The sequence below is a fragment of the Pseudophryne corroboree genome, chromosome 6 (genome assembly GCF_028390025.1).
Source record: "Pseudophryne corroboree isolate aPseCor3 chromosome 6, aPseCor3.hap2, whole genome shotgun sequence".
NCBI classification, from domain to species: domain Eukaryota; kingdom Metazoa; phylum Chordata; class Amphibia; order Anura; family Myobatrachidae; genus Pseudophryne; species Pseudophryne corroboree.
The window spans coordinates 783,718,606-783,744,034 of record NC_086449.1 but is presented as its reverse complement, the minus strand read 5'-3'; the positions used below and the strand labels follow the sequence as shown (position 1 = coordinate 783,744,034).

At 47.6% G+C, this 25,429-nt stretch overlaps 1 long non-coding RNA gene across 1 annotated transcript in view; it reads left to right on the top strand.

Annotated features, from left to right (window-relative positions):
* LOC134935728 (uncharacterized) overlaps positions 1-25,429 on the top strand; it is a 218,803-nt gene that overhangs the window by 180,383 nt on the left and 12,991 nt on the right. The window lies entirely within an intron of this gene.

Sequence of the window (25,429 nt, the reverse complement as noted above, 5' to 3'; positions counted from 1 at the left end):
TGTCCGTAATCGTTGTCAGGTCCTTCAGTCCGGACCAGATGTCAGCATCAGCAGTCGCTCCAGACTGCCCTGCATCACCGCCAGCGGGTGGGCTCGGAATTCTGAGCCTTTTCCTCGCAACCCCAGTTGCGGGAGAATGTGAAGGAGGAGATGTTGACAGGTCGCGTTCCGCTTGACTTGACAATTTTCTCACCAGCAGGTCTTTCAACCCCAGCAGACTTGTGTCTGCCGGAAAGAGAGATCCAAGGTAGGCTTTAAATCTAGGATCGAGCACGGTGGCCAAAATGTAGTGCTCTGATTTCAACAGATTGACCACTCGTGAATCCTTGTTAAGCGAATTAAGGGCTCCATCCACAAGTCCCACATGCCTAGCGGAATCGCTCCATGTTAGCTCCTCCTTCAGTGTCTCCAGCTTCTTCTGCAAAAGCCTGATGAGGGGAATGACCTGACTCAGGCTGGCAGTGTCTGAACTGACTTCACGTGTGGCAAGTTCAAAGGGCATCAGAACCTTGCACAACGTTGAAATCATTCTCCACTGCGCTTGAGATAGGTGCATTCCACCTCCTATATCGTGCTCAATTGTATAGGCTTGAATGGCCTTTTGCTGCTCCTCCAACCTCTGAAGCATATAGAGGGTTTAATTCCACCTCGTTACCACTTCTTGCTTCAGATGATGGCAGGGCAGGTTCAGTAGTTTTTGGTGGTGCTCCAGTCTTCTGTACGTGGTGCCTGTACGCCGAAAGTGTCCCGCAATTCTTCTGGCCACCGACAGCATCTCTTGCACGCCCCTGTCGTTTTTTAAAAAATTCTGCACCACCAAATTCAAGGTATGTGCAAAACATGGGACGTGCTGGAATTTGCCCATATTTAATGCACACACAATATTGCTGGCGTTGTCCGATGCCACAAATCCACAGGAGAGTCCAATTGGGGTAAGCCATTCCGCGATGATCTTCCTCAGTTGCCGTAAGAGGTTTTCAGCTGTGTGCGTATTCTGGAAAGCGGTGATACAAAGCGTAGCCTGCCTAGGAAAGAGTTGGCGTTTGCGAGATGCTGCTACTGGTGCCGCCGCTGCTGTTCTTGCGGCGGGAGTCCATACATCTACCCAGTGGGCTGTCACAGTCATATAGTCCTGACCCTGCCCTGCTCCACTTGTCCACATGTCCGTGGTTAAGTGGACATTGGGTACAACTGCATTTTTTAGGACACTGGTGAGTCTTTTTCTGACGTCCGTGTACATTCTCGGTATCGCCTGCCTAGAGAAGTGGAACCTAGATGGTATTTGGTAACGGGGGCACACTGCCTCAATAAATTGTCTAGTTCCCTGTGAACTAACGGCGGATACCGGACGCACGTCTAACACCAACATAGTTGTCAAGGCCTCAGTTATCCGCTTTGCAGCAGGATGACTGCTGTGATATTTCATCTTCCTTGCAAAGGACTGTTGAACAGTCAATTGCTTACTGGAAGTAGTACAAGTGGGCTTACGCCTTCCCCTCTGGGATGACCATCGACTCCCAGCAGCAACAACAGCAGCGCCAGCAGCAGTAGGCGTTGCACGCAAGGATGCATCGGAGGAATCCCAGGCAGGAGAGGACTCGTCAGAATTGCCAGTGACATGGCCTGCAGGACTATTGGCATTCCTGGGGAAGGAGGAAATTGACACTGAGGGAGTTGGTGGGGTGGTTTGCGTGAGCTTGGTTACAAGAGGAAGGGATTTACTGGTCAGTGGACTGCTTCCGCTGTCGCCCAAAGTTTTTGAACTTGTCACTGACTTATGATGAATGCGCTGCAGGTGACGTATAAGGGAGGATGTTCCGAGGTGGTTAACGTCCTTACCCCTACTTATTACAGCTTGACAAAGGCAACACACGGCTTGACACCTGTTGTCCGCATTTCTGTTGAAATACTTCCACACCGAAGAGCTGATTTTTTTGGTATTTTCACCAGGCATGTCAGTGGCCATATTCCTCCCACGGACAACAGGTGTCTCCCCGGGTGCCTGACTTAAACAAACCACCTCACCATCAGAATCCTCCTGGTCAATTTCCTCCCCAGCGCCAGCAACACCCATATCCTCCTCATCCTGGTGTACTTCAACACTGACATCTTCAATCTGACTATCAGGAACTGGACTGCGGGTGCTCCTTCCAGCACTTGCAGGGGGCGTGCAAATGGTGGAAGGCACATGCTCTTCACGTCCAGTGTTGGGAAGGTCAGGCATCGCAACCGACACAATTGGACTCTCCTTGTGGATTTGGGATTTCGAAGAATGCACAGTTCTTTGCGGTGCTTTTGCCAGCTTGAGTCTTTTCAGTTTTCTAGCGAGAGGCTGAGTGCTTCCATCCTCATGTGAAGCTGAACCACTAGCCATGAACATAGGCCAGGGCCTCAGCCGTTCCTTGCCACTCCGTGTGGTAAATGGCATATTGGCAAGTTTACGCTTCTCCTCCGACAATTTTATTTTAGGTTTTGGAGTCCTTTTTTTACTGATATTTGGTGTTTTGGATTTGACATGCTCTGTACTATGACATTGGGCATCGGCCTTGGCAGACGACGTTGCTGGCATTTCATCGTCTCGGCCATGACTAGTGGCAGCAGCTTCAGCACGAGGTGGAAGTGGATCTTGATCTTTCCCTAATTTTGGAACCTCAACATTTTTGTTCTCCATATTTTAATAGGCACAACTAAAAGGCACCTCAGGTAAACAATGGAGATGGATGGATACTAGTATACAATTATGGATGGACTGCCGAGTGCCGACACAGAGGTAGCTACAGCCGTGGACTACCGTACTGTACTGTGTCTGCTGCTAATATAGACTGGTTGATAATGAGATGTAGTATGTATAAAGAAGAAAGAAAAAAAAAACCACGGGTAGGTGGTATACAATTATGGATGGACTGCCGAGTGCCGACACAGAGGTAGCTACAGCCGTGGACTACCGTACTGTACTGTGTCTGCTGCTAATATAGACTGGATGATAATGAGATGTAGTATGTATAAAGAAGAAAGAAAAAAAAACCACGGGTAGGACTAGGTGGTATACAATTATGGATGGACTGCCGAGTGCCGACACAGAGGTAGCTACAGCCGTGGACTACCGTACTGTACTGTGTCTGCTGCTAATATAGACTGGTTGATAATGAGATGTAGTATGTATAAAGAAGAAAGAAAAAAAAAACACGGGTAGGTGGTATACAATTATGGATGGACTGCCGAGTGCCGACACAGAGGTAGCTACAGCCGTGGACTACCGTACTGTACTGTGTCTGCTGCTAATATAGACTGGATGATAATGAGATGTAGTATGTATAAAGAAGAAAGAAAAAAAAAACCACGGGTAGGTGGTATACAATTATGGATGGACTGCCGAGTGCCGACACAGAGGTAGCTACAGCCGTGGACTACCGTACTGTACTGTGTCTGCTGCTAATATAGACTGGATGATAATGAGATATAGTATGTATAAAGAAGAAAGAAAGAAAAAACCACGGGTAGGTGGTATACAATTATGGATGGACTGCCGAGTGCCGACACAGAGGTAGCTACAGCCGTGAACTACCGTACTGTGTCTGCTGCTAATATAGACTGGTTGATAATGAGATGTAGTATGTATAAAGAAGAAAGAAAAAAAAACCAGGGGTAGGTGGTATACAATTATGGATGGACTGCCGAGTGCCGACACAGAGGTAGCTACAGCCGTGGACTACCGTACTGTACTGTGTCTGCTGCTAATATAGACTGGTTGATAATGAGATGTAGTATGTATAAAGAAGAAAGAAAAAAAAACCACGGGTAGGTGGTATACAATTATGGATGGACTGCCGAGTGCCGACACAGAGATAGCTACAGCCGTGGACTACCGTACTGTACTGTGTCTGCTGCTAATATAGATAGGATGATAATGAGATGTAGTATGTATAAAGAAGAAAGAAATAAAAAAACACGGGTAGGTGGTATACAATTATGGATGGACTGCCGAGTGCCGACACAGAGGTAGCTACAGCCGTGGACTACCGTACTGTACTGTGTCTGCTGCTAATATAGACTGGATGATAATGAGATGTAGTATGTATAAAGAAGAAAGAAAAAAAAAACACGGGTAGGTGGTATACAATTATGGATGGACTGCCGAGTGCCGACACAGAGGTAGCTACAGCCGTGAACTACCGTACTGTGTCTGCTGCTAGTATAGACTGGATGATAAATAATGATATAAAAAATATATATATATCACTACTGCAGCCGGACAGGTATATATTATATAATGACGGACCTGCTGGACACTGTCTGTCAGCAGAATGAGTTTTTTAATTTTTATAGAATAAAAAAACGCCACACAAGTCACACGACGAGTTAGACATTCAATCACAATATACTATACTGGTGGTCAGTGTGGTCAGGTCACTGGTCACAGTGGTCAGTGGTCAGTCACACTGGCAGTGGCACTCTGGCAGCAAAAGTGTGCACTGTTTAATATGTACTCCTGGCTCCTGCTATAACCTATAACTGCTCCCCAGTCTCCCCCACAATTAAGCTGTGTGAGCACAGTCAGATATTATACATAGATGATGCAGCACACTGGGCTGAGCACAGATATGGTATGTGAGTGTGACTGAGTCACTGTGTATCGTTTTTTTCAGGCAGGGAACAAGAACAGAACGGATTATTAAATAATAATAAATTATAAAACTGCACTGGTGGTCAGGTCACTGGTCATCAGTCACTAGTATAACTCCTCCTAAGCTCCAGTAAGTAAATGAAGTGTCTCACTCTCACTCTCCTATCTATTTTAATTTCTAAACGGAGAGGACGCCAGCCACGTCCTCTCCCTATCAATCTCAATGCACGTTTGAAAATGGCCGCGACGCGCGGCTCCTTATATAGAATCCGAGTCTCGCGATAGAATCCGAGCCTCGCGAGAATCCGACAGCGTGATGATGACGTTCGGGCGCGCTCGGGTTAACCGAGCAAGGCGGGAAGATCCGAGTCGCTCGGACCCGTGTAAAAAAACATGAAGTTCGGGCGGGTTCGGATTCAGAGAAACCGAACCCGCTCATCTCTAGTATTAAACAAAGTTTGTGTACATTGAGCCATCAAAAAACAAAGGTTTCACTATCTCACTCTCGCTCAAAAAAGTCTGTATTTCGGAATATTCCGTATTTCTGAATATTTGGATATGGGATACTCAACCTGTATATTTTGTGATTATATACTTGTTCTCATCAAATTATAATTCTTTATAGATCATGTTGTTTGTAATGAATTTGTTGCTTTTTAATAAGGTCACGTTGACTTCTATTATGCTTTGGCTTCAAGCGAGCTGACAGCTCTGCCGTGCCCAGGTACAGCAGGTGGTGTGGCTAATGTGGGGGAGGTGTGGCCATACCTCTCCTTATAAAATATAAAAAATTATATTTTACATGTGGCCGCCTGCGCCGCACTGGGGTGCACCGGTTTCTGATGTGGTGGGTGGTGGTGGTGTGGTGTGCAGGTGTATTCACTCCCCCATGCAGGAAGAGAGAGAGGAGTGACTGCTGATGCAGCATGTGGAGAGATGCCTCTGCAGCAGCAGTCAATTCCTCTTTGCTAGCACTGTGGGTCTGTGCAATTGGGAAAGGGTAGCAGGTGGGAACGGGCCCAGGTAAAGAGTACCTACCTTCCCCCAATCTCCCCTCCCCCCTTCGGTGCCACTGGTTGGCTTCCTCCTATATTATTACAGTTTGGTAGCTCATGTAAATAATTCCATTGACATCTATATATAAAGCTAAGTGGTGATAAATATGACATCATCACATACTGTATGAATGCACATTAGACATAATGCACTCTGCCTACTCCATATACAACTCAGACACATATCTTTACACAAAAACACCTACACTTATCACTCTGCCAATGTCACCTTTCATTTAGCAACAGGCAATACATGCAGGCACGCATTCAGCTTTGCTTTGTGCACACAACTAGTTACCAAGAGAGACAGAAATAGGAAAAGAGAGACAGATAGAATGGAGACAGAGGGCAAACACACTTACCAATAGTCCATCCAATACAGTACTGTATGTCTGGCCAGGAGACCATCTGAATATGCATAACGACTTGTGCTATCGTATTAAATGGCTGCTGAAGCCGACCTGTCGCGTTGTCGTCAGGTCGGCCGTACACACAGCCAGATGTACCGATGTCTGCGTGATTTATCTGCATCAGCTGTGTTGCAGAGGTGACCTTATATGTCTGTGAACAACAGACATACTGTATAACAGCTGTACACACCTGCTGATGCACTCGTGTTATATTTTTTGTCCACCGAACAAATTATATATTGAAAAGTGTGTACGCAGCCTTAGATGCAGGAGAGTGAGAGGGAGGAAACAGCAATACAGAATAAGGGCAGAAGGGGAATATAGAGGGTAGTGCAAGATATCAAATAGGGGCTATCTATTATTACTCTGTAGTGATTTCTTTTTCTTTTTTTCAGTTTGATGACCCTTTTAATATTATTGGTGTAGTTTGGTAGCCATGGCACAACTTCTATATTTTGGTAGGCTAATGACAATTTGATTTCAATTTAAAAGAAGAACTGAAGTTATCTCCGGGAGGACAAAAGCCTCAAGTGAAGAATAAGGGATCCATGGCAGCAGTTTAAAATAGAGGGGGTCATTCCGAGTTGTTCGCTCGGTAAAAATCTTCGCATCGCAGCGATTTTCCGCTTAATGCGCATGCGCAATGTCCGCACTGCGACTGCGCCAAGTAAATTTGCTATGCACTTAGGAAATTTACTCACGGCATTTTCATCGTTCTGGCGATCGTAATGTGATTGACAGGAAATGGGTGTTACTGGGCGGAAACAGGCCGTTTTATGGGCGTGTGGGAAAAAACGCTACCGTTTCCAGAAAAAACGCACGAGTGGCCGGAGAAATGGGGGAGTGTCTGGGCGAACGCTGGGTGTGTTTGTGACGTCAAACCAGGAACGACAAGCAGTGAAATGATCGCAGATGCAGAGTAAGTCTGGAGCTACTCAGAAACTGCTACGAGGTGTGTATTCGCAATATTGCGAATACATCGTTCGCAATTTTAAGATGCTAAGATTCACTCCCAGTAGGCGGCGGCTTAGCATGAGCAAATCTGCTAAAATCCACTTGCGAGTGAACAACTCGGAATGACCCCCATAGATCACTAATTGTCCTCCTGGCCAAAAAGCACAGAAATGTAATATCTGGTCTCTAAGGGTCTAATTCAGACCTGATCATTAGGGTGCGTTTTTTGCATCCCTGCGATCAGGTAGTCGCCGCCTACAGGGGGAGGGGTTAATTGCTGTGCAGGTGTGCAATTGCATGTGCAGAGAGCTGCACAATCAAAAGTTTGTGCAGTCTCTGCACAGCCCAGGACTTACTCTTCCAGTGCGATGATCTGGCCCGGAGCTAACATCAGAAACCCTCCCTTCAAACGGCTGGACACGCCTGCGTTTCTCCGGACACTCCCTGAAAACGGTCAGTTGCCACCCACAAACGGCCTCTTCCTGTCAGTCACATTGCGATCGCCCGTGCGATCGCTTTTCTCGCACCATCCCGTCGCTGCCCGGCGCTCCCCGTTGCTGCAGACCGACGCACCTGTGCATTGCGGTGCATACACATGCTCAAGTCAGACCTGATCGCAGGCTGTACGAAAACGCAGCCTAGCGATCAGGTATGAATTAGGCCCTACGGGGGTCATTCTGACTTGATCGCATGCTGCGCTTCTTCGCAGCCGTGCGATCGGGTCGGAACTGCGAATGCACTGCGGCCGCATTGCGCAGGAGCGTCGTTGCCCGGTGACAACTGTCGCCGGGCAGCAACGCAGCTAATGAAGAAAGTGGTCGCAGCGGCGACCACAAGAAGACTGACAGGAGGAAGGCGGAACCGGGCGTCAACTCACCGTTTTCTGGGCGTGGAGATTCAAACGCAGGCGTGTCGAGGCGTTTGGAGGGCGGATGTCTGAAGTCAATTCCGGAACCTGCAATGCTGGATTGATCGCACAGGGTAAGTAACTCTTGTCTACACAAATTTTTTTTTGCATATCAGGTCTTCACAAGCGATCGCAGCCATGCTATGCAGAAATACACTCCCCCATAGGCGGCATCTAGTTGATTGCATGGGCTGCAAAAAGTTGCAGCGTCCGATCAACTCGGAATGACCCCCTATGTTTCCACACCTGATAGTCACTGTTCCCTATAATAAGAAAAAGCAAAAGAGCCAGAAGAGTAAATGTTAGCAGATCCCAATAGTAGGCATGAAATTGTACATTATGAGTGTTTAATTATGGTTTCCAGCTGCCTTTGTTGGATAAAAAAAGAAAATTACATTAGGGGTGAAGAAATCAGCCAGTCTCCGCAACCTTGTAATTTTACTCACCTACTTAAAAAGTTAATTCTACTCCTCCAGAAGACAATATAATGGGAATATGTTGTACAAGTATATTGAATCTTTTAAATACCTTCATAAAAAACTAACACATAAAAGCAAATATTACAATTCAAGCTAATCTTTTCAAGATAACTACAGTATGAAGATATATTGTCAGGAAGCAGATTTTTTTTCAAAGAAAAGAAAAACTCAAATATCCAATTTGCAAAAAAAAAAAACACCAAAACCTGCAGGCTAATATTAAGGTCCTTGAAATCAATGAGACAAGTTCAACGACACCCACTCTTTTGACTTTCAGCAAAGAAAAATTATTTATTTTATTTTAGAAAAAAAACTTTGAAATGTCAGGCTTGAAGTATTCCGCAGGAGGTGATGGTGTAAATCCTGCATAATCATATCCCTTGGGAATGTAACCTTGATTAGAAGCTGTATTCGGAGCACCTTGATTAGGAGGATGGTTAGAGCTTTTATTTCAATTTATAAGTGTGGAACTAATTTATTTATATTAAAAGTTGTAGAACCTTAAGTGCATATTTATGCTGCTGAGTTTCAGTTTCTGTGAATGCAAGAGAAATCAAGAGAGTCAGTCCTTCAAGTGCTTCTATTTTCCAGAGACGAGCGAGACGTTTCTTTTAGTTTAGTGTGAATCCTCTGGCAAACACATGTTTTGGTGTTGGTACTGTTTTTGGCAACAGTGGAAAGAAAAAGTGTTATCCTATTAGGGTGGCACTCCTCATATCTTGGTGGGCTACGGGACTGGAATACTTTCACATGATTGAATGGTATAAAGGAAAGTTAACATGAAGAGTTTTGTTCACCAAACAATAAAATATAACTATTGTGTGGGAGCTCAGGGGGCTGATGGCACTGCTATTAGGGGGCAGGAGGCAGAGACACATGGAGAGTGGGGGCTCAGGTGGCTAATGTCACTGCTATGGGTGGTAGGGGGAGAAATATGAGGAGTGTAGACCAGGGAGATATGACACTGCTATGGTCACAGGTGCACTCCGTCATCCACATTGGTAAGAAGGGACCCAGTGTGTGGACTGTGGTGATGATGATGATGATGGTGACCATGATGGAAAGGGGTAGGGAGCAACAACTGACAGCTCTAACAGCAAGTCCCGCTATGCACAGCAAGGAGCTGGGAATAGCAGGGGTGGCTGTCTGCACTTCTAAATTGAAGAGTCTTAAGAACAGTAAGTCAGCTTAGCTGTCATCCTGTACTGTAATTGATGGGTGTGAGGGGTGCTGACTGTGCTGTGAGGGGTGCTGACTGTGATGTGAGGGGTGCTGACTGTGCTGTGAGGGGTGCTGACTGTGCTGTGAGGGGTGCTGACTGTGCTGTGAGGGGTGCTGACTGTGCTGTGAGGGGTGCTGACTGTGCTGTGAGGGGTGCTGACTGTGCTGTGAGGGGTGCTGACTGTGATGTGAGGGGTGCTGACTGTGCTGTGAGGGGTGCTGACTGTGATGTGAGGGGTGCTGACTGTGCTGTGAGGGGTGCTGACTGTGCTGTGAGGGGTGCTGACTGTGATGTGAGGGGTGCTGACTGTGCTGTGAGGGGTGCTGACTGTGATGTGAGGGGTGCTGACTGTGCTGTGAGGGGTGCTGACTGTGATGTGAGGGGTGCTGACTGTGCTGTGAGGGGTGCTGACTGTGCTGTGAGGGGTGCTGACTGTGCTGTGAGGGGTGCTGACTGTGCTGTGAGGGGTGCTGACTGTGCTGTGAGGGGTGCTGACTGTGCTGTGAGGGGTGCTGACTGTGATGTGAGGGGTGCTGACTGTGCTGTGAGGGGTGCTGACTGTGATGTGAGGGGTGCTGACTGTGCTGTGAGGGGTGCTGACTGTGCTGTGAGGGGTGCTGACTGTGCTGTGAGGGGTGCTGACTGTGCTGTGAGGGGTGCTGACTGTGATGTGAGGGGTGCTGACTGTGCTGTGAGGGGTGCTGACTGTGATGTGAGGGGTGCTGACTGTGCTGTGAGGGGTGCTGATTGTGCTGTGAGGGGTGATGATTGCTGCTGCTGCTGCTGTGATCTGTGTTGTGCTGGGTTATGGGTGCTGTGCTGCGAGAGGGGTGCTGGACTGAATGAGAAGGGATGTGTGCTGTGCTGTGATGTGTGATGGTGCTGTGCTGAGAGGGGTGCTGTGCTGGATAATGGATGCTGTGCTGGATAATGGATGCTGTGCTGGGTAATGGGCAAGGGGTGATGACTGCTGCTGCTGTTATCTGTGTTGTGCTGGGCTATGGGTGCTGTGCTGCGAGAGGGGTGTTGGGCTGAATGAGAAGGGATGGGTGCTGTGATGGGTGCTGTGCTGAGAGGGGTGCTGTGATGGGTAATGGGTGCTGTGCTGGGAGAGGGGTGCTGTGCTGGGTGAGGGGTGATGTGCTGGGTGAGGGGTGCTGTGCTGGGTGAGGGATGGTGGGCTGGGTGATTGGTGCTGTGCTGGGTGAGGGGTGCTGTGCAAGGTAAGGGATGCTGTGCTGGGTGAGGGGTGCTTTGTTGGGTAAGGGATCATGGGCTGGGTGAGGGGTGGGGTGTTGGATGAGGGATGCTGTGCTGGCAGAGGGGTGCTGGGTGAGAGGTGCTGCACAGTGAGGGGAGAGGGGTGCTGTGAGGGGAGAATATGCCCTATAGAAAGAATTCTGAGGTGGGGGTATAAGGGAGTTTCCCTAAAACCTGTAAATTTTTCTTTAGTTACAGCAGTGTGCTGTGAGGGGAGAGGGGTGCTGTGAGAGGAGACCCTGGGATTATCTGCTGGCGAGTACCAGCCAAAATCGGGTGTGGTATGGAAGGTCGACAGTAACTAGGTCGACAATGTCTAGGTCGACCACTATTGGTCGACAGTAACTAGGTCGACAGGGTCTTTAGGTCGACATGTTCTAGGTCGACATGAGCTTTTTATGTTTTTTGGGTGTCATTGTCTTCGTAGAGTGACCGGGAACCCCAATTAGTGCACCGTGTCCCCTCGCATAGCTCGCTTTGCTCGCCATGCTTCGGGCAAGGTGCCTCGCTCCGCTACCGCTTTGCTCGGCACAGATTACCGTTCCAATCGTAGTCCACGTGGATCGTTAAGTATGGGAAAAAAAATTGTGAAAAACTCATGTCGACCTTTTGACCTGTCGACCTAGAACATGTCGACCTAAAGACCCTGTCGACCTAGACACCCTGTCGACCTAGTTACTGTCAACCAATAGTGGTCGACCTAGACATTGTCGACCTAGTTACTGTCGACTTAGAGACCGGATCCCCCAAAATCTTACCTAGGGCACCAAATTGGTTAGGGCCCTCTCTGTTCCCCAGCAGCCTGCTGGTGTAGCTTCCCCACTCGTTGCTGGGCTCGGAACAGCCCAAGTACAGTATGCCGGCATTGTGCCAATGCAATAAAGGAATGCTACATGTATTTCCTTTACATATGACTGTACATTTGATAGGTATAAAATTATTTTAGCCCTAATTTTAGATATCTTTACACTGGGGGTAATTCCAAGTTGATCGCAGCAGGACATTTTTTAGCAATTGGGCAAAACCATGTGCACTGCAGGGGAGGCAGATATAACATTTGCAGAGAGAGTTAGATTTGGGTGTGGTGTGTTCAATCTGCAATCTAATTTGCAATGTAAAAATAAAGCAGCCAGTATTTACCCTGCACAGAAACAAAATAACCCACCCAAATCTAACTCTTTCTGCAAATGTTATATCTGCCCCCCTGCAGAGCACATGGTTTTGCCCAACTGCTAAAAAATTTCCTGCTGCGATCAACTTGGAATTACCCCCACTATGCGCTAAAATACAAAAATGCAAATGCAAAGTGAAAGCAAGTAATGTTTGTATTTTAAAACAAAATAATGCTAAAAAAAACATAAAATTATGGCTCTATGTTACCAACTGTTTCCATGGAAAAACACACAAGGGACGTGGAAACAAATGCACATGGGGCACAGACAGACAGACATGCAGTGGAAAAGGGAATGAGAATAGTACAGGAACAGTCTGTGGCATATTAGAAGTCAAGGTTTGCTCATTCTGCTCTGGGGAAAAAAGTTCTGCAAAACCAATTAAAATGTTCCCGCACTGGAGTCCCTTATTAATCCAGATAACTGACTTATTTTTACTAGTACAGTTATTCATAGTTCTTGGATGTGCTGCTTATACTCTTCATAGATATACAATAGATATATGTATACCAGCGGTGTAAGTGGGCAGGTACGGGTGGGTACGGCGTACCCTTAAGAATTTAGCGGTGGGTACGCCATACCCATCGCTCCCTCCCTCCCTCCGCTGCTGCGAGGGGAGGAGAGCGCAGTGTGCACCTCTCCTGCCCCTCAGTGTCTACCTTTAATTCAGTGCCGGCCCATGAGCCTATAAGAGCTCGCGGACCGACAGCCAAGACTATTGATTGGCTGTCGGACTGCGAGCTTTAATTGGCTCACGTATCGGCGCCTAACTGAAGGTAGACACCTGCACCGCCGCCGGAGGCTGAGGGGCAGGAGAGGCACATGCTGCGCTCTCCTCCCATCACACACAGGACAGCAGCAGTGCGGTAAGCAGCAGGGGAAGGGGGGGCATGTGTACCTGGCACTGGGGGCATATCTGGCACTGCGGGGACATGTGCATCTGGCGCTGGGGGCACGTCTGTATCTGGCACTGGGGGCATATCTGGCACTGGGGGCATCTCTGTATCTAGCACTGGGGGCACATCTGGCACTGGGAGCATATCTGGCACTGTGGGGACATTTCTGTATCTGGCACTGGGGGCATATCTGGAACTGTGGGCATATCTGGCACTGGGGGACATGTGTATCTGGCAATGTGGGCATATCTGGCACTTGGGGCATATCTGGCACTGCAAGGACATGTGTATCTGGCACTGGGGGCATTTCTGTATCTGGCACTAGGGGCATATCTGGCACTGGGAGCATATCGCGCACTATGGGTGCATTTCTGTATCTTGCACTGGGGGCATATCTGGCACTGAGGGCATTTCTGTATCTGGTATTGGGGGCATATCTGACACTGGGGGCATATCTGGTACTGGGGGTATCTCTTTATCTGTCACTGGGGACATATCTGGCACTGGGAGCATATCTGGCACTGTGGGGGCATTTCTGTATCTGGTACTGGGGGCATATCTGGCACTGGGGGCATATCTGGCACTGAAGGTACATGGGTATCTGGCACTGGGGCATTTCTGGCACAGGGAGCATTTCTGGCACTGGGGGCATCTCTGTATCTGGCACTGGGGGCATATCTGGCACTGGAAGCATATTTGGCACTGTGGGGGCATTTCTGTATCTGGCACTGGGGGCATATCTGGCACTGGGGGGACATGTGTATCTGGCACTGGGGGCATTTCTGCATCTGGCACTGAGGGCATATCTGGCACTGTGGGGGCATTTCTGTATCTGGCACTGGGGGCAATGTATATCTGACACAGTGGGGGCATTTGTGTATCTGGCACTGTGAGGCAATGTATATCTGGCACTCTGGGGGCATTTGTGTATCTGGCACTGTGGGGCAATGTGTATCTGGCACTGTGGGGCAATGTGTATCTGGCACTCTGGGGGCATTTGTGTATCTGGCACTCTGGGGGCATTTGTGTATCTGGCACTGTGGGGCAATGTGTATCTGGCACTGTGGGGCAATGTATATCTGGCACTGTGAGGCAATGTATATCTGGCACTCTGGGGGCATTTGTATCTGGCACAGTGAAGCAATGTATATCTGGCACTATGGGGCAATGTATATCTGGCACTGTGGGGCAATGAATATCTGGCACTGTGGGGCAATGTGTATCTGGCACTATTGGGGTCATATGTGTATCTGCCCCTCTCCCCATAAGTGTATCACGCCACCATTTTCATTGGCCATGCCCCATGTGGCATTTGGCCACACACATTTTTTTGGCGCACAGTACCTATAAGACATTTTTTTCTACTTGCACCACTTATGTGTACACACAAAAAAATAATACTGTAGATCACATAGAGAATTGATTCAATATAAGAAATTAAATATTAATATAATGCAGAATAGTGAAAAAGTAATGTCAAAATTGTGTACTAAAAACAAGGCCACTACAGTATATACATTTCCACTATGCCTAAAGTGTTTACAATCAAACATATCTACTATTAAATATAGATTTTTAGCAATGACTGTATTCTATCATATGTTTTTAATAAAAATAACTGACAGTAACTTTGTGTACTTTATATGGAACAAAGGGGCACATGTATTAAGCCTGAAGAAGTGATAAAGCAGTGATAAGTGCAAGGTGATAACGCACCAGCCAATCAGCTCCTAACTGTCAATTTACACATCTCTCCCCCACTTGTGTACAGGGCTTAAGATATATCGTAAAATCTGGGAGTGGCTACATCCAAGAACATGCTGTTGTTGACAATAGCTTCAAATCTTCCCTGTAGCAGAGAAGATTAGAAGCTCCGACCAACAACCAGCAGGCCTGCACATCGTGATCGTTATCATTCACAGACACTAATACCCCTTTTCCACTAGCGTAGCACGGGTCGCAGCCGTGTCGTCTGACACGGCTGCGACCCGTGCTACAGCCCCCTGCAGACAGCGCTCACCAACCCGGCAATTGGTGACGCGCTAGTGAGGCGGCAGGGGCGGCGCTGGGAGATCACATGATCTCCCAGCGCCGCCCTCCCTATGCACTGTGAAAGCTTTTTATAAAAAAGCTTTGAAAGAGTCTAATAGGGCGAAATGCGTCAGTGGCTGAGCAGGAGAATATGATAGTGTAATAACAATATATTTCAAAAGCTTCCAACTTGGCATACAATAGAATGTTTGAATGCAGCCTAACTGCTAAGTGAATTGAGATAAAGCCTAAGTGAAATATGTATTATGGTCCTTATTCAGTAAGGATTGAAAATAGTGCTGTTTAGCAGAATTTGCAGTTCTTTGACTTGCATGTTGGGGGCCGCCCATCGCAGGCCAAGGACCCACAGCATGCTACCCGCCGCCCTCCCCCATCTGCCACCATGCACTGATTGTGATCGCGTCACAGTTAGTGTGCAGTCGCAGAAATTATGGGGCTCTCCACCCAGCGCAGCCTGGTTGCAACAGCAGGAGGCCTGCTGCTGTCTTTTTGGTAGGAACGGCTCATGTGACATCATGCAGCCACCCTGATAACACCGCCACCACGCCCCCATTTGTAAGCCCCGCAATGCTCCATCTCCTCCTTGGAAACGGAGCGCTGCCTCCCCGTAAACGCCTCTGCCTCTCTATCAGGCAGAGGCATTTGCAAAAACTGCGGGACACCCACATTAAATGCGAGCGCATGCGCAAGCCGGGAACTGCACATGCACTCATGGGGCGAATGTAATTATTGCAGTTGGATCGTGATTTGCGATCCAACCTGAATTAGGGTCCCAGAGTCTGGATCTTCTATGTAACACTCTGAGGGTTTCAAGTAAGAATAAACCATAACCCCTTTAGCACTCACTACAGGGATTATGACCTCCACCCAGTACAATGGTAAGCTTAGTTTTTTGCTGTGTGTGAAAGTGCCACTTAAACCTATAGTATAGATAGCATTAGTGGTATGGTTCCCATTGCCGGCAATGGAGATCCAGCAAAAAAATGGAGATCCTCTGACTTCATTAAAGCCTCAAAAACTTTTTTGAGTCCCTGCCGGCTTGAATCACTACCAGGGTCAGCTCCAGGCCTACTAGCAACCGAGCGAGAAATTCTGAAGTGCCCTCTACCCACAAATCCACATGCGTTCCTGGGAAAGTGGGCATGGCCTCACAACTTATATATTATCATACTATAAATTCAGTTTCACACACCCCTCTACACACACAATAAGCAGCCTTACACATAACGTCCACAGTAGATTTCCTTAAATATAATGTCCTCAGTATAGTGTCAGATACACATAATGATCCTAGTATAGTGCCAGATACACATAATGACACCAGTAGAGTTCCAGACACACATAATGACCCCAGTAATGCAGTGCCAGATACACATAATGATCCTAGTATAGTGCAAGATACACATAATGATCCTAGTATAGTGCCAGATACACATAATGACACCAGTAGAGTGCCAGATACACATAATGATCCTAGTATAGTGCCAGATACACATAATGACACCAGTAGAGTGCCAGATACACATAATAATCCCAGTATAGTGCCAGATACACATAATGACACCAGTAGAGTGCCAGACACACATAATGACCCCAGTAGTGCAGTGCCAGATATACATATGCCCCCAATAGTGTAGTGCCAGATACACATAATGATCCCAGTATAGTGCCAGATACACATAATGATCCTAGTATAGTGCCAGATACACATGACACCAGTAGAGTGCCAGATACACATAATGATCCCAGTATAGTGCCAGATACACATAATGACACCAGTAGAGTTCCAGACACACATAATGACCCCAGTAGTGCAGTGCCAGATACACATATGCCCCCAATAGTGTAGTGCCAGATACACATGTGCCCCCAATAGTGCAAGATACACATATGCCCCCAGTAGTGCAGTTTCAGATACACATATGCCCCCAGTAGTGCAGTTTCAGATACACATATGCCCCCAGTAGTGCAGTGCCAGATACACCTATTCCCCCAGTAGTGCAGTGTTAGATGCACATATGCCCCCAATAGTGCAGTGCCAGATATACATATGCCCCAGCAGTGCTAGAATCACATATGCCCCCAGCAGTGCCAGATACACATATGCCCCCAGCAGTGCCAGATACACATATGCCCCAGTAGTGCAATGCCAGATACACATAATATGCCTCCACAGTGCAATGCCAGATACACATAATATGCCCCCACAGTGCAATGCCAGATACACATAATATGCCCCAAGCAGTGCCAGATAAACGTATGCCAACAGTAGTGCAATGCCAGATACATATAATATGCCCCCACAGTGTAATGCCAGATACACATAATATGCACCCACAGTGCAATGCCAGATACACATTATAAGCACCCACAGTGCCAGATACACATTATATATGCCCCCACAGCACCAGATACATATTATATGCTCCAACAGCACCAGACACATATATGCCCCCAGTGCCAGATACACATATGCCCCCAGCACCAGTTACACATATGCCCCCAGCGCCAGTTACACATTTGCCCCCAGCGCCAGATACACATATGCCCCCAGCACCAGATACACACATGCCCCCTGTGCCAATTAAACATATGCCCCCAGTGTCAGTTACACATATGCCCCCAGTGTCAGTTACACATATGCCACCAGTGCCAGATACACATATACCCACAGTGCAAGATACACATATGCTCCCAGTGCCAGATACACATATATGCCCATTGCCAGTTACACATGTGCCCCCAGCACCAGTTACACATATGCCCCTAGTGCCAGATACACATATGCCCCCAGCACCAGATACACATATACCCCCATTGCCAGTTACACATAAGCCCCCAGTGCTATGTACAAATATGCCCCGAGCGCCAGATACTTACTGCTGCTGCCTCCTCTGGTCCCGGCCGCTGCTGCCTCCGCTGGTCCCAGCCGCTTCTGCCTCTGCTGGTCCCATCACACTGTGAGGGTTCGGTCTCCGGCGGGTAAGTCAAGTAAGGTGCCGGTTCATGAGCCAAGCATAGCTTGTGATCTGGCAGACAATTAGGAGCCACCAGTCTGTGAGCTGATTGGCTGACGAACCAGCGCCATTTTTGACATAGCTGACGGGCCGGCTGATGGCCACCTTTAGGAGTCGGGTGCCCTGTGCAGCCGCTCCTATGGGACGTGCCTCGAGCCAGCCCTGATCACAACTGTATGCACATGCACAGATGGTCACCACGCATGTAGATTAGTCAGTAATCCATCACCAGTGGGCTAAAGCCACTACAGAGGAGGGCGACACTGCAAGACTCACCAGGCAGGTTACTTATGGTAAATACCGGAATCATATTTGTTAACATCACTGTGATACAAGAAATACTGGGGCAAATGTAGTAACCTGGATAAGGCATAAGGAAGTGATAAACCAGTGATATATGCATGACCGCCCACTGCTCAGTATTCGCAGCACTCCACTATGACCAATCCCCACCACTGAGGAACAGGGAGGAGGACAGCTGACTGGTAGGGGCTAATATTTGTTATTTTATTTCTTCTGTGGGGAACAATAGGATTTATGTGGGGAGAATAAGGATTTATGGATTTATGGGGGGAACAATGTGAATAATTCATGTGGGGAGAATAAGGATTTATGGGGAGAATAATGTGAATAATTCATGTGGGGAGCAATAGGCTTCATGTGGGGAGAAATGTGATTGATTTATGTGTGAGCAACATGATTGATGTGGGGAGCAATAGGATTTATGTAAGGAGCAACATGATTTATGTGGGGAGCAATGTGATTTCTTTTTTCTGTGTAGGCCAATGTATGTGTGCTGTTCTTTTAACTGTGAGAGCCAGTGTGTGTTTTTTGTTTTTTTCTGTGGGGAACGGATGGTGTGCCTTGGCAATTTTAAAATATTGGCCCTCATTCCGAGTTGTTCGCTCGCTAGCTGCTTTTAGCAGCTTTGCACACGCTAAGCCGCCGCCTACTGGGAGTGAATCTTAGCTTTGCAGAATTGCAAACGAAAGATTAGCAGAATTGCGAATAGAAATTTATTTGCAGTTTCTGAGTAGCTCGAGACTTACTCTGCCACTGCGATCAGTTCAGTCAGTTTCGTTCCTGCTTTGACGTCACAAACACACCCAGCGTTCGCCCAGACACTCCCCCGTTTCTCCATACACTCCCGCGTTTTTCCCAGAAACGGCTGCGTTTTTTCGCACACACCCATAAAACGGCCAGTTTCCGCCCAGAAACACCCACTTCCTGTCAATCACACTCCGATCACCAGAACGAAGAAATTTATTTGTTAAGCCGTGAGTAAAATACCAAACTTTTTAGCAAATTTACTTGACGCAGGCGCACTGCGAACGTTGCGCATGGGCAGTTTGCGACTAATCACACCGATGCGGAGAAAAATAACGAGCAAACAACTCAGAATGAGGGCCATTGTCCGGTGTGCCGCGAGTACAAAAAGGTTGAAAATCACTGGTCTAGAGGATCTTGACATACTGTGCACATGGGGCAGATTCCTTCTTAGATATAATATATTTAACACCCACAATCAGTCAATATGTATTCATTTTGTGTTTCTTGTGTTGATTTATAAGGGGGTGTCAAAATACCAATAAGGGAGACAGCAGTCACACTGAGCTAAGTTTTTTTAATTTTATTACTGTAGTTTAAAAACACTGTGCTGAATTGAATTAGCCACGAAATTGCTGTCATTTACCGTGCATGCCTGTTTCTCTTACGTCCTAGAGGATGCTGGGGACTCCGTAAGGACCATGGGGATAGACGGGCTCCGCAGGAGATATGTGCACTTTAAGAAAGACTTTTGATCTGGTGTGCACTGGCTCCTCCCTCTATGCCCCTCCTCCAGACCTCAGTTTGATACTGTGCCCAGTGGAGACTGGGTGCTTTTCAGAGAGCTCTCCTGAGCTTTCTGACAGAAAGTATATTTGTTATGTTTTTTATTTTCAGGGAGCCTGCTGGCAACAGACTCCCTGCATCGAGGGACTGAGGGGAAAGAAGCAGACCTACTTCTGTGAGTTTCAAGGCTCTGCTTCTTAGGCTACTGGACACCATTAGCTCCAGAGGGAGTCAGAACACAGGTCTCACCCTGGAGTTCATCCCAGAGCCGCGCCGCGGTCCTCCTCACAGAGCCGGAGGATAGAAGCCGGGTGTGTATGAGAAGAAAAGAAGACTTCAGAGGCGCAGAAGACTTCATGATCTTCACTGAGGTAACGCACAGCAGTACAGCTGTGCGCCATTGCTCCCACACACCTCACACACGGCAGTCACTGTAAGGGTGCAGGGCGCAGGTAGGGGGGCGCCCTGGGCAGCAATATAAACCTCATTTCTGGCAAAAGAGATATATATACAGCTAGGCACTGTATATATAAAGAGCCCCCGCCAGTTTTTATTATATTTAAGTGGGACAGAAGCCCGCCACCGAGGGGGCGGGGCTTCTCCCTCAGCACTCACCAGCGCCATTTTCTCCACAGCACAGCTGAGAGGAAGCTCCCCGGACTCTCCCCTGCTTATCCATGGTGAAAGGGGGTTTCAGAGAAGAGGGGGGGGGGCACATAATTGGCAGCAAATAATAGTATTACAGCGCTACTGGGTAAACACATTGTGTGTTTTTTCCTGGGGTATTAGCGCTGGGTGTGTGCTGGCATACTCTCTCTCTCTGTCTCTCCAAAGGGCCTTGTGGGGGAACTGTCTTCAGATAAGCGAATTCCCTGAGTGTGTGGTGTGTCGGTACATGTGTGCCGACATGTCTGAGGTAAAAGGCTCTTCTAAGGAGGAGATGGAGCAAATGTGTGTGTGTGTGGTGTCTCCGTCGACAACGCCGACACCTGACTGGATATGTGGAATTAAGTGCTGAGGTAAATTTATTGCACAAAAGATTAGAGAACAGACACGGAATCTACCCATGTCTGTACCTATGTCGCAGGGACCTTCACAGTCTCAAAACGCCCACTATCCAAAATAATAGACACTGATACCGACACGGAGTCTGACTCCAGTGTCGACTACGATGATGCAAAGTTACAGCCAAAACTGTCAGAAAAGTATTCAATATATGATTATTCTAATAAAAGATGTTTTGCATATCACTGATGACCCATCTGTCCCTGACACGAGGGTACACATGTTTAAGGGGAAGAAAGCTGAGATAACATTTCCCCCCTCTCATGAACCAAATGAATTGTGTGAAAAAGAGAGGGAATCTCCAGACAAGAAACTGCAGTTTCCCAAAAGAATTCTCATGGCGTATCCTTTCCCTGCTAGGGCCAGGATACGATGGGAATCCTCCCCTAGGGTGGACAAGGCATTGACACGTTTACCCAAAAGGTAGCGCTGACATACCAAGATACAGCTACCCTCAGGGATCCTGCAGATAGCATGCAGAAAAGTACTTTGAAGTCCATTTACACACATTCTGATACACTACTCAGACCGGCGATTGTGTCGGCATGGGTTTATAGCGCTGTAGCAGCGTGGACAGATACCTTATCAGCGGAGATTGAAACCCTAGATAAGGATACCATGTTATTGACCCTAGGATATATAAAAGATGCTGTCTTATATATAAGACATGCTCAAAGAGACATTGGTCTACTGGGTTCTAGAGTCAACGCTATGTCGATTTCTGCTAGACGTGTCCTGTGGAACATGCAATGGACAGGTGATGCCAACTAAAAGAGGCATATGGAGGTTTTACCTTACAAGGGTGAGGAATTGTGTGGAGAAGGGCTCTCGGACCTGGTCTCCACAGCTATAGCTGGTCAATCTGATTTTTTTTTTGCCTTATATTCCCTCACAGCCTAAGAAAGCACGACATTATCAAATGCAGTCCTTTCGGTCGCAGAAAAACAAGAAAGTACGAGGAGCGTCCTTTCTTACCAGAGGTAAGGGCGCAGAGCACAGCTAGTTCCCAGGAATAGAAGTCCTCCCCGGCCTCTACTAAATCCACCGCATGACGCTGGGGCTCCGCTAAGGGAGTCCGCCCCAGTGGGAGCACGTATTCGACTCTTCAGCCACATCTGAGTTCACTCACAGGTGGATCCCTGGGCAATAGAAATTGTTTCTCAGGGTCACAAGCTGGAATTTGAAGAGGTGCCTCCTCGCCGGTTTTCCTTATTGGCCCTACCGGCTTCTCCCCCAGAAAGGGAGATAATATTAAATACAATTCACACAATGGGGTATATTTACTAAGGTCCCGATTTTGACCGAGATGCCGTTTTTTCTTCAAAGTGTCATCTCGGTAATTTACTAAACTCAAATCACGGCAGTGATGAGGGCATTCGTATTTTTTGGGTAGTCCATGAAAATAATTACGAATGAATACACCATCGGTCAAAACGCGGCTGTTTAAGTATGAATCTCGGTCATTTACTAAGAAGTGCAAAGCAAAAAAAAATAAAACACTGCCGTGAAAAATTACAACTCGTAAAAAAGTGCTAAAAAAAAACAGACCTGCTTTTTTAATCCGTGATTGTATAGGCATGCAGGGATCCATGAGATCCGTGCATGTATATCAGTGGGAAGGGGTGGGAAAGTGGTTATTTTCTAAATAAAAATTGCGTGGGGTCCCCCCTCCTAAGCATAACCAGCCTCGGGCTCTTTGAGCCGATCCTGGTTGCAGAAATATGGGGAAAAATTTGACAGGGGTTCCCCCATATTTAAGCAACCAGCATCGGGCTCTGCGCCTGGTCCTGGTTCCAAAAATACGGGGGACAAAAAGAGTAGGGATCCCCCGTATTTTTAAAACCAGCACCGGGCTCCACTAGCTGGACAGATAATGCCACAGCCGGGGGTCACTTTTATATAGTGCCCTGCGGCCGTGGCATCAAATATCCAACTAGTCACCCCTGGCCGGGGTACCCTGGGGGAGTGGGGACCCCTTCAATCAAGGGGTCCCCCCCCCAGCCACCCAAGGGCCAGGGGTGAAGCCCGAGGCTGTCTCCCCATCCAATTGGCTGCGGATGGGGGGCTGATAGCCTTTTGTGAAAATGAAAAGATATTGTTTTTAGTAGCAGTACTACAAGGCCCAGCAAGCCTCCCCCGCATGCTGGTACTTGGGGAACCACAAGTACCAGCATGTGGCGGAAAAACGGGCCCGCTGGTACCTGTAGTACTACTACTAAAAAAATACCCAAAAAAAGACAAGACACACACACCTTGAAAGTAAAGATTTATTACATACATCCACACAAACATACAAACATACTTACCTATGGCCCCACGCAGGTCGGTCCTCTTCTCCAGTAGAATCCAAGGGGTACCTGTTGAATAAATTATACTCACCAGCTCCAGGGTCCCAGGCTCCTCGTAGCATCCATTTGTAATCCACGTACTTGAATAAAATAAAAAAACAGACACCCGAGCCACGCACTGAAAGGGGACCCATGTTTGCACATGGGTCCCCTTTCCCCGACTGCCAGAAACCCACTCTGACTTCTGTCTAAGTGGGTTTCTTCAGCCAATCAGGGAGCGCCACGTTGTAGCACCCTCCTGATCGGCTGTGTGCTCCTGTACTGACTGACAGGCGGCACACGGCAGTGTTACAATGTAGCGCCTATGCGCTCCATTGTAACCAATGGTGGGAACTTTCTGCTCAGTGGTGAGGTCACTTTCGGTCAACCGCAGGGCAGAAAGTTCCCACCATTGGTTACAATGGAGCGCATAGGCGCTATATTGTAACACTGCCGTGTGCTGCCTGTCAGGCAGTACAGGAGCACACAGCCGATCAGGAGGGTGCTACAACGTGGCGCTCCCTGATTGGCTGAAGAAACCCACTTAGACAGAAGTCAGAGTGGGTTTCTGGCAGTCGGGGAAAGGGGACCCATGTGCAAACATGGGTCCCCTTTCAGTGCGTGGCTCGGGTGTCCGTTTTTTTATTTTATTCAAGTACGTGGATTACAAATGGATGCTACGAGGAGCCTGGGACCCTGGAGCTGGTGAGTATAATTTATTCAACAGGTACCCCTTGGATTCTACTGGAGAAGAAGACAGACCTGCGTGGGGCCATAGGTAAGTATGTTTGTATGTTTGTGTGGATGTATGTAATAAATCTTTACTTTCAAGGTGTGTGTGTCTTGTCTTTTTTTGGGTATTTTTTTAGTAGTAGTACTACAGGTACCAGCGGGCCCGTTTTTCCGCCGCATGCTGGTACTTGTGGTTCTCCAAGTACCAGCATGCGGGGGAGGCTTGCTGGGCCTTGTAGTACTGCTACTAAAAACAATATCTTTTCATTTTCACAAAAGGCTATCAGCCCCCCATCCGCAGCCAATTGGATGGTGGGGACAGCCTCGGGCTTCACCCCTGGCCCTTGGGTGGCTGGGGTGGGGGACCCCTTGATTGAAGGGGTCCCCACTCCCCCAGGGTACCCCGGCCAGGGGTGACTAGTTGGATTTTTGATGCCACGGCCGCAGGGCACTATATAAAAGTGACCCCCGGCTGTGGCATTATCTGTCCAGCTAGTGGAGCCCGGTGCTGGTTTTAAAAATACGGGGGACCCCTACGCTTTTTGTCCCCCGTATTTTTGGAACCAGGACCAGGCGCAGAGCCCGATGCTGGTTGCTTAAATATGGGGGAACCCATGTCAATTTTTTTCCCATATTTCTGCAACCAGGATCGGCTCAAAGAGCCCGAGGCTGGTTATGCTTAGGAGGGGGGACCCCACGCAATTTTTTTTTACGTTTTACAGTGTTTATTTAAAAAAAAAAATTAACCCCAGCACGGATCACACAGATCCGGCCGAGATACATTTTGAAAAAGTCGGCAGTGTTTTGCTAATCACTGCCGTAAAAAACAGAAAAAAAACACGAATGACATCGACATCGGAAAACCCGAAAAGGCAAAATACGGCAGCTTAGTAAATTAGTCGTAATCAATTCAAAAAGTTGCAATTTTACACTGTCGATGTCATTCGTGATTGAACTTTGACCTTTTTCCGAAAATTACGAATGTTAGTAAATATACCCCATTGTATCTCCAACAGGTGGGGCTCAAGGTTCCCCTCCTTCAACAAGGAAGGGGATATTACTCAACCTTGGCTGTAGTCCCAAAACCGGACGATTCGGTCAGACCTATTTTAAAATTAAAATCTCTGAACCTATACTTGAAAAGGTTCAAATTCAAGGTGGAATCGCTCAGACCGATCATCGCCAGCCTGGAAGGGGGAGATTTTATGGTGTATCTAGACATAATGGCTGCATACCTTCATGTTCCCATTTATCCACCCCATCAGGCGTACCTGAGAATTACGGTACAGTATTGTCATTACCAATTTCAGGGTAATTGGCGGAAATGATGGTGCTCCTACGCAAGCAAGGAGTCACAATTATCCCATACTTGGACGATCTCCTAATAAGGGCGAGATCAAAAGAGCAGTTGTTGAACAGCGTGT